Below are 13096 nucleotides of genomic sequence, written 5' to 3'. Positions count from 1 at the left end.
GGCAAGCTTTGGATGCACCAAAAGTTTTTCAAAGGCCTCCAAATCTGTGCCAACATGGATGGGCATTGACTCATCATACAAAGGGTAAGTATACAGGATGGTTTCCGTAGTCACTCTATGTATGGTTACATTAACATCCCACCCATAGATTTGTATCACTTGGCATAGACTTAGGTTCCCTCTTTTAACATGACTAACCTTGTAGAAATTGTTTACAAAGAAATAAGGACACAGGCTCCTAATACAAAAGCAGTGTTGATCTACTTGTACCACAGTAGAGGCACGGCTGACAGAACGATGAAAAACCTCGTATAAGCAGGTACCTTCTTCAGGACTTAAATGTGTTTCATCCTCGTCCCACACTTGCGTGGTACAAGTGTATCCCAGATCTAATTGGTTAACACAGGCCTGTAGGTTAATGGGAGTGTACTTATTTTCCTTATTGATATGCATCCATTTATGTTCTTCAATAGGCACAAGTAAGGACTTGGAATACATGCCTAAAGATATTAATGGATGTATTTTCTCCTCCTTAGCCAATTTCAAAGATAAAATCGAAGCCATGAGAGTGTCATTTTGGGGAAAATAAGTAAATGTGAGCAATTGCCACCATTAGTGATATAACTTTTCAAAGTCACTAGCATGTTCATAAATTATTTTCTTTAACTCTCTTGGCAGCTGTTGATTTAAACCATCTCACACAAGTGACTTTGCCACACTAATTAACCACTGCTGAGCCTCGATGCGCGAAACGCTTCTGAGAGATTTGATTGCAACCCGCTCAGAGCACCCAATATTTGGAAGTTGTTTTGCTGCTGCATCTCGAGCCAGCGTGGAAGAATATTCACTATGTCAAATGCGATAGATGCCAGGCTTTGGAATGCCGGAGTGAGGGGTTCTGGGAGGGGGGCTGCATCATGGCCCAATTCTCCTGTACACTTAGCCAAATATTGCTGGTCCACAGCATTAAGTTCCCCCAAACCAGCTCCCATTCCGCCTAATAAGGTTGCTCCCAAATCTTGTTTCTTCCTCTTGATTACTGAAGAAGTTGGAGGCAACACTCCCTTTAGCCACGCTCTCCACCCCATGATTAGCGGAGAGATATAATGAGCAGAAGGGGTGTACAGTGTGGCAACAGATAATTGAGTTGGCATGATTAATTGTTTTATAGAGTATTGCAGATTTATCATTAGACTTCTAGTTATATCCCTCTTTACCACGAATGGTCCTACTTGGTACCTAGAGGGTGATGGCATTACTTGTATCTCTTTCCCAACCCTAAGTTCGAAAGGAGCTTCAAATGTCCATTCTCCAGAATGGTTCAGGAAAATATTCAATGTCAATGTATTAGAACATAACTTAGCAAACGGAATATTAACATCTTCTACTGGACAGCATTTAGATTTAATATACTCTTTCATGGACATATTGTAGTTAAACTCATGGTAAGTAGAAAACAAGTTCATCACCATATCATCATGATTAGGGGATTTTATATGGATATTCCCATATTTTATCTGACCATCTTGATGATGTATTATGACAGACAAAGACATTTCTCCAGGTGATACCACGGATGGGGATATGATATTTAATAAAGAGCATCTAGTGAGGTCCCTAGAACAGTAAGAAAAAGTCTTTGTGGGGACCTGCCATACACGTTCGGGGAGAGATTAGCATATAGGGCCAAAAACCTGGGTTGAATGCTGCAGATGTTTGGTGACAGCTAGACAGCGCAATCCCTTTGATTTATATGCAGATAATGTGGCCCATTGCTTTTCCTCATCTCTTATTTCTCTTCCAAATCGCATCCCTTTTCTTAGCCCTATGTCCTCTATTCTTCTTGGTCTTGCTGTAGCTCTCTATCCACGTCTCCAATCCCAGTGCAAGGCATCAGAGCAAAGACTGAGGGAAATGGGTATGTTTGGTTAGGAAAAGAGAAGATTAAGGGGGGATATGACAGCAATCTTCAAACACTTGAAAGGTTGCTGTCAGGGTTCCCTCCCCACTCTGAACTCTGGGGTACAGATGTGGGGACCCGCATGAAAGACCCCCTAAGCTTATATTTCACCATCTTAGGCTAAAAACTTCCCAAAGGCACAAATTCCTTTCCTTGTCCTTATATGGGAACCCCAAGGCTCCAGTCTCTTCAGGACCATGGGTTCGAATCCCACCTCTACCACCAGCTGTCACGGAGTAGGTGGAAGTCAGGGCCCTGCACCCCTCTTCCTGGGATTCACCGTGACTCTCAGCCAGCCAGTAAAATGAAAGGTTTATTGGACAGTAGGAACGCAGTCTAAAACAGGGCTTGTAGGTACAGCCAGGACCCCTCAGTCAAGTCCTTCTGGGGGGCAGGGAGCTTAGACGCCAGCCTTGGGGTTCCCTGCATTGCACCACCCAGCACAAAACTGAAAACAAAACCCCCTCCAGCAGCTCTCTTCCCCCTCCCCCCAGCTCCTCGTCTCCTTTGTCCAGTCTCCTGGCCAGAAGGTGTCACTTCTCCTAACCCGCCTCCTGGCTCAGGTTACAGCTCAGGTAGCTTCCTGCAAGGGAAGTCCCCCATCCCCAGTGTAACTCCCCTGCAACATTCCCAGGTCAAATCCGCCCTGCTCCCTGCTCCGTCACAGCCTCTACACCCCCTTTCCTGGGAGGGCGTGAGAATTATATACCAATCAATAGGTTAACAAAGTCAGCACAGACCAACCCCTTTGGTTTTTAAGACACTAAAATCAAGCAGGTTCTTAAAAGAAGAATTTTATTTTTTTTAAAGTAAAAGAAATCACACCTGCAAAAATCAGGATGGAAGGAACTTTTTACAGGGTAATAAAAAGATTTAAAACACAGAGGATTCCCCTCTAGGCTCAAGTTCAAAGTTACAAAAAAAAAAAAAAAAACAGGAATAAACCTCCCTCTTAGCATAGGGAAAATTCACAAGCTAAAAGAAAAGATAATCTAACACATTTCCTTGCTATTACTTACATGGTGTCTGTTTTCTGCAGCGCTCTTTGAGATCCATCATGTAGCCACAAAAATTACTTATTGTGATGCTGGAGAATCAGGATTCAGAAGTTCCCTGAGCTTGGGGCAGCTGAAGGGCAGGGGAAATGCAGCACTAGAAACCCTGAGCTCCCTGCGTGTGTCCCTGTGACTTTAGCCCGGGCGTCTCACCTCAGACTCTGCTCCTAGGTGACGTGCTGACAAAGCTCCCCAGGGGCTGGAGGTTTTACGGTGGGAACCTCTATTAATTTTTCACAAGAAAGGAAGTCGTGGGATGAGGCCGAGCGGTTCTGTGTCTCTCAGGACTCGCACCTGACCTCTGTCTCCTCCCAGGCAGAACAGGTGAGTACAGGAAGCTCCTAGGGGCTTGGATAATGGGTCAGTGCCTTGTTTCATACCAGAAGGAGGTGGAAGGTGGCAGCTGAGGTTGGAAACTATCGGAGAGGATGTCAAGCCTTGGAACCTGACTCTGGGGATTCACCCATCAGTTTAAAAGAAGAGATGGGCAGAGGAACAGTCCCAGGATCTGGACTTCCCACAGTCTGGGATGTTGGGGGAGGGGGATTTGAGGTTAGGCTCATTTCTGATTTTCCGTATTTCCAATCCCACCCTCCGGCAGGACTAGGCTTTGCACCCAGTTCTCTCCTCCGAGCTTTTCCTCCTCCAAGGGCAGGGCGCTGGTGTGAACTCTGAGGTGCCCGTCAGTCACTGCCGCAGCCCAGCTCTGAGGGGCTGTGGGGGGAGTGTTCTGAGACAGGTCGCTGCTGGTAGCCCCAGGCAGATACAGATGCAGACACAGACACAGAGATGCTCCAGGACCCCCTCAGGGTCTCCCAGCTAGTCACTGTCAGCGTTGGGGGCAGGACACCGTGTCTCCCACTGCCCAGTGCCCTGCTCACACCACCAGACGCCCTTTCCTCTCCCCCAAATCTGTTCAGCCCAGGCAGCTGCGGCTGCATCCTGCAGCCTCTCTTGGGTGACCTGGACATGCTGCGAACTGTGTTGTGCAGGAGTTTCTCTCCAAGGAGACCAAGGAAGAAAGTCACTGGATTGGACTCACCGACCTGGGGACAGAAGGCAGCTGGCGCTGGGTGGATGGCACAGAATACAGAGCAGACGCAAGCAGGGGGTGAGTAAAGCTTGAGAGAAGTGATCATTCATTACACGTTTGGTCACAAGCTCTTTCGGGCAGCGTCTGTACGGCCCCTGGTGTCTATGCAGCACCCGGCACAGCGGGCCCGATCCTGAGGGAGGCCCCCGGGCGCTGCCACAACAGCAGTGAATCCTCTCAGGAATTTCTGCTAATGCCCCTTTGCTCAGAGCAGGAGCCTAAACACGGAGTGTGTGTTCAGTGCCACGGAGACCCAGGGCCAGAGCCTCCCCTGGGGTAACTCGGCATTGACTTGAATGAACCACAGGGATTTACACCAGCTGAGGATCTGGCCCCAAGTCAACTCAGTACAGCCAGGTGAGTCTGGAGTGAGCGGCAGGTTCACACTCTCCTGGGGATTGCACTGCGCTCTCCCCTCTGTCAGGCTGGGGAAGGGGAGGCTGTGGGGCGGGGGCATGGCCGGAGCCAGCTGCAGTCGGTGCAGTGACCTCAGTGGGCTGTGGACGAGGCCCATAAGCAGGGCCATGAGAAGTTAATGACTGACCCCCGCTGCCCTCTCTTCCCGTTCCTGCATTCCCATCTCGGGGGTGCTTGGGACGTGCTGTGCCACGTGCTTTGATTCTGGTCACTGAGATCAGAGTTGCTGCTGTCAGCATTTGGGGCCACAGACTGAGTTGGGCTCTTTGCTGGCCTGTCAGGCACAGGGCAGTTGCTACCATCTGCCATCAGAAGCCCTTCGTTACCAGGGCCACAAGTGCTGTAGAGAACTCTGAAGGGTGGCCGGGGGGTGGATCGCTGCAATGTGTCATTGCTGGGTGTCTTGGTCCCGTACCAACAACAGAGTCTGTAGAGCAGAACTGAGCTCTGGAATTGGTTGTGGTTCTTCTCTGAGACATTAACACTCTGATCTGTAGGTTCTTGGAGGAGAATCAGCCAGACAACTGGCATCAGGGGACAGAAGGCAGAGAAGACTGTGTTGAGACCCGCTCAAGCAACTTGAATTTGTGGAATGATGCCAACTGCACTCTGTCTTTCAGGTGGATTTGTAAGCAGGCCCATGGACAGGCTGGGATATGAATAGTATATACCTCGATAGTATTCATCACCATGTATTTTTGACAGGTTTCCATGCTCCATTTAGGACTTATGTCCTGCCCTCTGTTCTCGTTTCTGTTGGTGTCAAGGTTTGGTGCTGTTGGCCATTTTGAAAAAAAAAGTTTGATTATTTTTTGTTTGGATGGGGGAATGTTGCGTGTTTGTGTTTTGAAACATTTGGTTGATTGTTTAGAGAAAAAGTTTGAAAGAATAGAGTGAGAGATCTTAAAGATTAAAGAAAGAAAGATTTGGTAAGGGTTAGAGGGGGAAAAAGCAAAGAAAGATTGTTTGCTTAGGTTTAGTAAGAAGAGATTATTTTAAAGGTGTAGTTTGACATATTATTAAAGAATAGAAAGAGAACTTAAAGAAGAATAAAGATTTTTCTTTTTAAAGGGTTAGTTTGAAAGAAGAGAGGCAAGTTATTAAAGAAAAGAAATTTTTGGTGAGTAGGAGAAGGAGAGGTGTTTTTAAAGGACTAGTTTGGTATGTTATTAAAGAATAAAAATATTTGAGATAAATGTAAAAGGTGTATTAAATATAAGGGTAGGTTAAGAAAAGAGCATTTAAAAACATGAAATAATATTAAAAATAGGTTAAAAAAGAACACATGGCAAAATGGCATTTACTAAGGCAGAGACTATTTAGTAAGCTCCTGGTAAAACTATAAAGGTTGGTTAAGAAAGATTCGTTTAAACTATTAAATACAAGGACAGGTTAAGAAAAGAGCATTTAAAAAGTCTTAAATAAAAGAGAAACATATAAAGATTGGTTAAAAGAGAGAACAGGGCAAGAAAAGCCCCTTTGCAAAGGGAAGGATAGACAGCACGTGGTTGAGTCAGAGAAAGAGAGAGAGAGAGATCTTACCCTTGCGGCTGTTCCTGGGGAAAGAGGCAACTTCCCAGGTTCACAGCCCCTCAGGATAGTTATCTCCACCTTTGGATCGGACCGATCAGAGGCTGTTCTACAGCTGGGTCATAGATTACATTTTTCTGAACCAATCCTACAGTCCCAAGGTTTTTAAAAAGGAGCCATCTCCCTCTCCCACCCCCTTTAACTGCCTTATTCTTATCTAAAAAAGCAGACCCCAAGCGTCTTTCCCATCATGTTGTCCTCTTATATAGGGACTTTAATAAAGGTTAAAACCATAGGCCCTTAGTAACAAACAATTTTTAAAAGTTTTCCATTATGTTTTAGACTAACATTGGTTATTTTTTAGTGAGGACAATTTGAAGCTGTAACAAAGCGGCTGTTAGCAAAAACACAGAGAACCTGTTTATGAAAGTAATTTATAGTGATAAAAAAGTTTTCCCCTATGTTTTAGACTAACATTGGTCATTTTTTAGTTAGGACAATTTGAAGCAGCGTGCTTCTTCCGCAAAGCTCATTAGCAAAAACAGCCTTTGTGAGCCAGTGGATTAGAGATAAGATAAGGAGGAGCTTCTATTTAAACAGGTCTGATGATTAAAGATGGCTGCACCTCGAAGGCCCTGGCCAACACTGGCAGTCAAGCCTCTCTGAAGAGACGTATCTATGGGACCTGAAGAGTGTTTGAGACGGGGAACGGGGAGACAGGGATAGTGAACAACACCTGTACCCACAAGAACGACGCGGAGGAGAAATACAAGGCCAGACCCCTGGGCCAAGATTTCTTTGAGACTCTGGACCCCAGCCAGGAGAACCCAAGCGAATCAAACAAAGGGCTGTACGGAGAGGAGGCACAGGTACGTTGTATGTAAGAATGTTCAAGGGATGGTTTGGCAGGGACCCAGTCACCGGTGCTCGGTTGGCTAGAACCTTTTGGATCACGCCTGCACAGAGACGTATTGCATTTGTTGTTGTTTGTTGTTTTTAAAAGCGTATGTGGAAGGGGTCTCTTGACACACTGTGTAAAAGGTTTTAAAGCATGTTATGAAAAAGTACAAAAATGCCTTACACGTATTTCTTCCTGTAAATTTTTGAGCAGCTGAGCGATGGTTCCTCAGAGGACTTGGCGGTTCTGGACACCGAGAGCTCCGAAGGGTCCAGCGGATTGGGCCTGATCTGTTTTGGCCCAGACCCAGAACCAGATGCTCAACAGAATGCCGAAACAGCGGCGGATGCTTATTCTATAGGCCTGTACTATCTAACGTTGAGGGGGAAATTCGGTATTAAGCCGGTGCGAGTTCATAACCGTCAAACCGTGATGCATGCAATTGTGCGAGCAGCTGTGCACGGAATCATCAAGCACTGCCTGAGAGAGAAACAAAATGAAGATTGTCCTGGGTGCAGCATAGATGCCCCCGGTCAGAGGCATCACGACTGCGTGTACTGGTCTTTAGATGTAAACTGTAAAATTAAAGACATTAGCAGTAGTTTGTGTCTGGAGAGTGTGTTAAATATCATCATCACATTGGGATACGCACTGCAGTGCCTCTGTTTAACCCGGGAACATTTAGCTCTAGGGGCAGAATTGGTGGAGAAAGTGACAGAGGCCAAGGACCCAAATAGCATTTCAGATGAAATCTTCAAACCGACAGATAAAGGGGGAAAAGTTAAGGGGTGGGATGTTCTGCAGATAGGCTATCTCTGAGCGTCATGCAGTCACAAAGTGTTTTCTTTTGTCTTTTACAATCAGTAAATGGAATAAAATACTTGTTACAACTGATTATGACTCTATCTGATTATGTTAATTATTGGTTTCTGTATGTATAAAAAAGGAAACGGTAAGAGGACACCCAGGGTACAATTTGATATTAATGCCTTGGGATTGTTAGTTTAAGTATCTGTTTTATATGTTTGTAGTAGTTATGCTTATCGCTATAACTCCTACAAGGAGGGGATTGTTGGGTTATATCCATTTTGTATGTTTGGTATAATTTCAGGATCCCATATTGATTTGCAAAATGGCCTTTGTGCCCATGTCATCTAGCTGATCACAGTTTTCCCACCTTTTATTTCTCCTCAGGAGTGGTAAACAACTTCTAGATAGACCTGGTTTTTACCGCCTTTTTCACAGGGCTTCCTAGAAGGGTTTTTCTGCTCCTTCTACAGGGTTTCCCGAGCCAGATTATATAAATCTGCCCCGAGCACTGCTCAGTTGCTGTCCATCTGAGTGACAGTGAGGGTCTGACTTGCACTCACCTACCCATCCTAGTGGTAGAGGGGGCTTGGGTTTTCCTTCCACAGCTCTGCTTCTACTTTGTCATTACCTGCAAAGAGAAGAGAAGGACAGACAGCCACATCCCACTTACCATCATCCACCTTCAGCTGCTGTCCCCCGACGGACCATCTACTCTTCTACAGACCCAGAGGAACATCAAGGGACTCCCTGGAGCTCCTCTCCAATGGCTTTCAACTAGCCAGAGGATTGAGGTCCCAAGAAACAATCAATGCTTGATCTATAGAAGGAGGTTTCTATTAAGGGGTTTATGTACCTGTTTATAGGGTTTCAGAGTAGCAGCCGTGTTAGTCTGTATCCGCAAAAAGAAGAACAGGAGTACTTGTGGCACCTTAGAGACTAACAAATTTATTAGAGCATAAGCTTTCGTGGACTACAGCCCACTTCTTCGGATGCATATAGAATGGAACAAATATTGAGGAGATATATATACACACATACAGAGAGCATAAACAGGTGGGAGTTGTCTTACCAACTCTGAGAGGCCAATTAATTAAGAGGAAAAAAAAACTTTTGAAGTGATAATCAAGCTAGCCCAGTACAGACAGTTTGATAAGAAGTGTGAGAATACTTACAAGGGGAGATAGATTCAATGTTTGTAATGGCTCAGCCATTCCCAGTCCTTATTCAAACCGGATTTGATTGTAGGGAGGATTCTGTGGGTTAGTATGCTGTTCAGAGGTATGTTGGAAATATTCTTTGAGTCGGAGACGTCGAAAGTAGGATTCTAGGTCACCGCAGAACTGTATCATATTCATTAAGGACTGGGAATGGCTTAGCCATTACAAACATTGAATCTATCTCCCCTTGTAAGTATTCTCACACTTCTTATCAAACTGTCTGTACTGGGCTAGCTTGATTATCACTTCAAAAGTTTTTTTTTTCTCTTAATTAATTGGCCTCTCAGAGTTGGTAAGACAACTCCCACCTGTTTATGCTCTCTGTATGTGTGTATATATATCTCCTCAATATATGTTCCATTCTATATGCATCCGAAGAAGTGGGTTGTAGTCCACGAAAGCTTATGCTCTAATAAATTTGTTAGTCTCTAAGGTGCCACAAGTACTCCTGTTCTTCTTTTTATAGGGTTTATTTGGGGGAAAATCACTGTCTTACATAATTTTACTGTTTACTCCCTCCTTTTCTTTTCCCCATTTATTGTACACCAATCCCGCAATACACTTCATTTGTCTTTCAACTTATCACGACTGACTCCTTGTTATTCAAGGTTGGGAGGGACTCTTTAAGGGAAGATCAAACCAACCAGATGACAGATGCTGGATAGGGAGGGTCGAATCTAAGGAAATAGGAAGCATAGGGATCTCTTGCCTTATCCCACATATATTTCTTTCCCTTTCTGCCCTTTCCTCTAACAAGTACAAAGAGAGTCTGAATACATGTTCTCTTGAGGTTAACACTAGGCTAGGGCAGAAATCCCCCTTTCCTCCTCTGAAAATGTTATTTCTCACATTGGCTGTGGATGGAAGCTAGCTTACAAAAACCTCCTAATGCAGTAGGGCTGGGTTCTGCCATGCTAATCCACACTGGGTTATACCTTCCTCAACAAGTGGCCTCATTCATTTCAAGGGGACCAGCTGCAAATTAAGGTACTTCTCATAGTGAGTAAAGGAAACCTCTTGCTGGACCATTGCTTACTTAACAAGTTTTCCTTAAGGGACATGTCATTGTATTATAAATAAGGGGGGAAAGTTTGAGGTAAGTGGGACTCTTTGGGACTGGTCTCTCCTTCTGATTATTGATTAACCAGGTGTGGGTTTTCCCCAGATTTTGCAGCCTTGAGACCCTGTCAGACACATCCCTGCTCCTCTAAAATGCATATATCAGCAACTTCAACACTATTCTTATTAGGAAGGACACGGAGTCAAGCTGCCCTTTCTGTGGCCCCAAACCGCTTCCCCTGCTGACTTGGTTCTTTTTAGCAATAAGCCATAGTGATTTCAGGCACTTTACTGGTTTGCCAAAATCTCCCCGTACACTGGGTGTAGATGACACAAGTTTGCAGATGACACAAGGCTAGGAGGGGAGGATTGCAACACTTAGGAGGTTAAAGCTAAAATTCAGAGGGATCTTGCTAAATTGGAGAACTGGGCTATAGACAACAACCTGAAATTCAAGAAAGACAAATGTAAGGTGCTACACATAGGGAAGAACAACCAAACACACAAATACAGAACGGGGGGAAACTGGCTTGACATCAGCACTGCCGAGAAGGATCTGGGAGTTGTGGTGGATCCCAACCTCAACATGAGTCAGCAATGCGATGCTGTTGCAGAAAAAAACAAATGCAATTTTAGGTCGCATTAACAGAGGCATAGCCTGCAAGTCACAGGAGGTGACAGTACTGCTCTACTCAAAATGGCTTCTTCCCTCTCCTGAGCTCCCTGGGAGGGGCATGTGAATCCCTAGTGATCGCTGGGCAGAGTCAGACTCTGAGTTTGCCTTGGCTCCCCCGAGCTGCCAGCAGACAGAGCCCCAGGAATCTAGGTCATCTCCTTGGGGGTTACACCCGTCCCACGGCTACCAGACACCCATCTCCTCGCTGTTCAGTGAGATGGGGAATCAGGAGCCTGTTTCCAAAGGGGTTCAGGAACTGGGATGCAGCTGTCACAGCAGATACAGCTCTTGGTCCTGCATGGATCAGCCACCAAGCCCCCAGGACTGTCTCTAGCTCCCATGTTTGTAACCTTTCCCCCTGAGCTCTGACCGGCTCGGCTCTCGGTGAGTGTGCGGAACCTGCAATGCTGCCTGTCCTGCCTGGAAACTTCCTGTACAGCCCCAGAGATGGCTACCGAGGCCATGTCTACGCTACAACGTTATGTCGGCGTTCAGCCACCCCAGTTTGTGTATCGCTGGGCATGTGCCCACTTGGCTGCTTGTACCAGTGCTGCTAATACTCACCAGGAGTGCTTGTGTAACACGCTAACCTTTGATTCCACACGTGCCCCCTCTCGTCCCATGTTACCGCTGGAGCAGTGAGCAGGTTCTGTCTCTTTGGACAGCAGAACTCCCACCTGTGGCTGGTCACACACAGGAAAAGATGCGGATTTGGACAGTCGTGGATGCCCATAGGATAGGGCCGACCGTAGGGGCGGGCGATGTGGGTGACTTCCCAGGGTGCCACGGTCGGGGAGGGGGGGGGAGTGTGGTCAAGAGGCAAGGAGCAGGACACAGGCCTGGCCCCACACTGCCCCCAGCCTGCCCATCACCGTGCTTTAGCTGGGTGATGCTGGAGGCCGCACAACACAAGTGGGACCAGGACACAGAGCAGGACTGCCATGGCTGTGGCGGAGCTGGGGGCAGCCCAGGAGAGGAGAGGGCACAGGCTTCCCCAGGCCCAGCCCCTCTGCTGCATGACCTCCGGCAGCCAACCACACGTGCGGCGCCTTTACGCTCTCGCCAGAGCCCCACCCACAAGAGGGGGCCATAAAAGGTTGGGCACAGGGGGCTGGAACAATGTGAATAGTGGGGTGCTGAGAGCCACTGAACCGAACTGTAACCCCTGCGTGGGATGGAAACCGCTTCCAGCCAGGGGGTATGGCAGCCCCCCTAGATCCAGCACCTATGGCCAGGCGCTGCCGACAGAGCGCTGTCTTCCTCTTTCTTCATGGCTCCTTTCCCCATATACCCATGTCTCCCCTCCCCTCCTCCCCCTCCTTCCCCAAACAACCGCCTCTCACCTCCATGCCCTCCCCCTCCTTCCCCATCCAACCATTTCACCTCTCCCCCTCCTTCCCCCATCCAACCTGTTACCAGATTTGCCCATTACTTTGGGGTACGTTCATTTATTTTGGTTACTCTTTGGGGAGGGGGCGGTTCTGTAATTCTATCAATGTACTGCTTGTGTCATGTGTGTTTTCATATGGAGCTCTACTTCTCCCTTCTGCAGGTCCCCTCTCAATGGAGCTATCCTGCAGGACTTAGGTTCCCTAGGGCTGGGGCCCTCGAGCCCCAGAACCGGATGCATGTGCGTGCACACACACACGCACACACACACACAAACACACACACACATTAACAGAGCAAGTCTGAGCGGACCAGGTCAATCAGCACTTTCAAGCTGACCCCTTATCTGTCCCTGGACTCAATGGGCTGGAGGAAGCAGCACTTTCAAGCTGCCCCCCCTTTATGTGCCCCTGGGCTCCATGGACTGGGTCAAACAGCACTTCCAAGCTGTTACCCTTACGCATCCCAGATTCAGCACGTCCCTCTCTCCACTCCCACAGCACAATTGTACTGGCAGTAACCTACTTGGTGAGCAAACCCCACAGTATTTTGGGCCCTGCAGGGATATTTTAAATTAAATTAAAATGCAGAGCCCCCCGGACCGGTGGCCAGGACACGAGCAGTGTGAGTGCCACTGAAAATCAGCTCGCGTGCCGCCTTTGGCACACGTGCCATAGGTTGCCTACCCCTGGGCTAGACAATAGGAGCTGATCACCCTTGGCTCTGGGTGGTGTTTTCTTCCAGGGAGCTCACAATGCAACTAGGCTGCTTCAGTATTTTGAATATCAATCAAGGATTCATTACTAGAATTGGTCTGATAATTGCTGAGCTGGGTGTGGGCAGGCGTAGGTTCATTAGCATCTGGAGCAGAGATCCCCCATGATGCAGTGCTTCCCTGCTTTTCTAGTCTCAGAGTTCAGTGTGGTTCTCTGCTCTCCATTCTGTATGCTACTGGAGAAGACTTAGTCTTGTCACCCTTGTCAGGAGGGGTC

General features: G+C 47.1%; 1 protein-coding gene across 2 annotated transcripts in view; it reads right to left on the bottom strand.

Annotated features, from left to right (window-relative positions):
- The window catches only part of LOC112061285 (C-type lectin domain family 4 member F-like), a 269396-nt gene that overhangs the window by 71978 nt on the left and 184322 nt on the right, over positions 1 to 13096 (bottom strand). The window lies entirely within an intron of this gene.

The sequence above is a fragment of the Chrysemys picta genome, chromosome 5 (assembly GCF_011386835.1).
Source record: "Chrysemys picta bellii isolate R12L10 chromosome 5, ASM1138683v2, whole genome shotgun sequence".
Lineage (NCBI taxonomy): Eukaryota > Metazoa > Chordata > Testudines > Emydidae > Chrysemys > Chrysemys picta.
The sequence above is the reverse complement of the archived record's forward strand: the minus strand, read 5'-3'. Positions and strand labels throughout refer to the sequence as shown.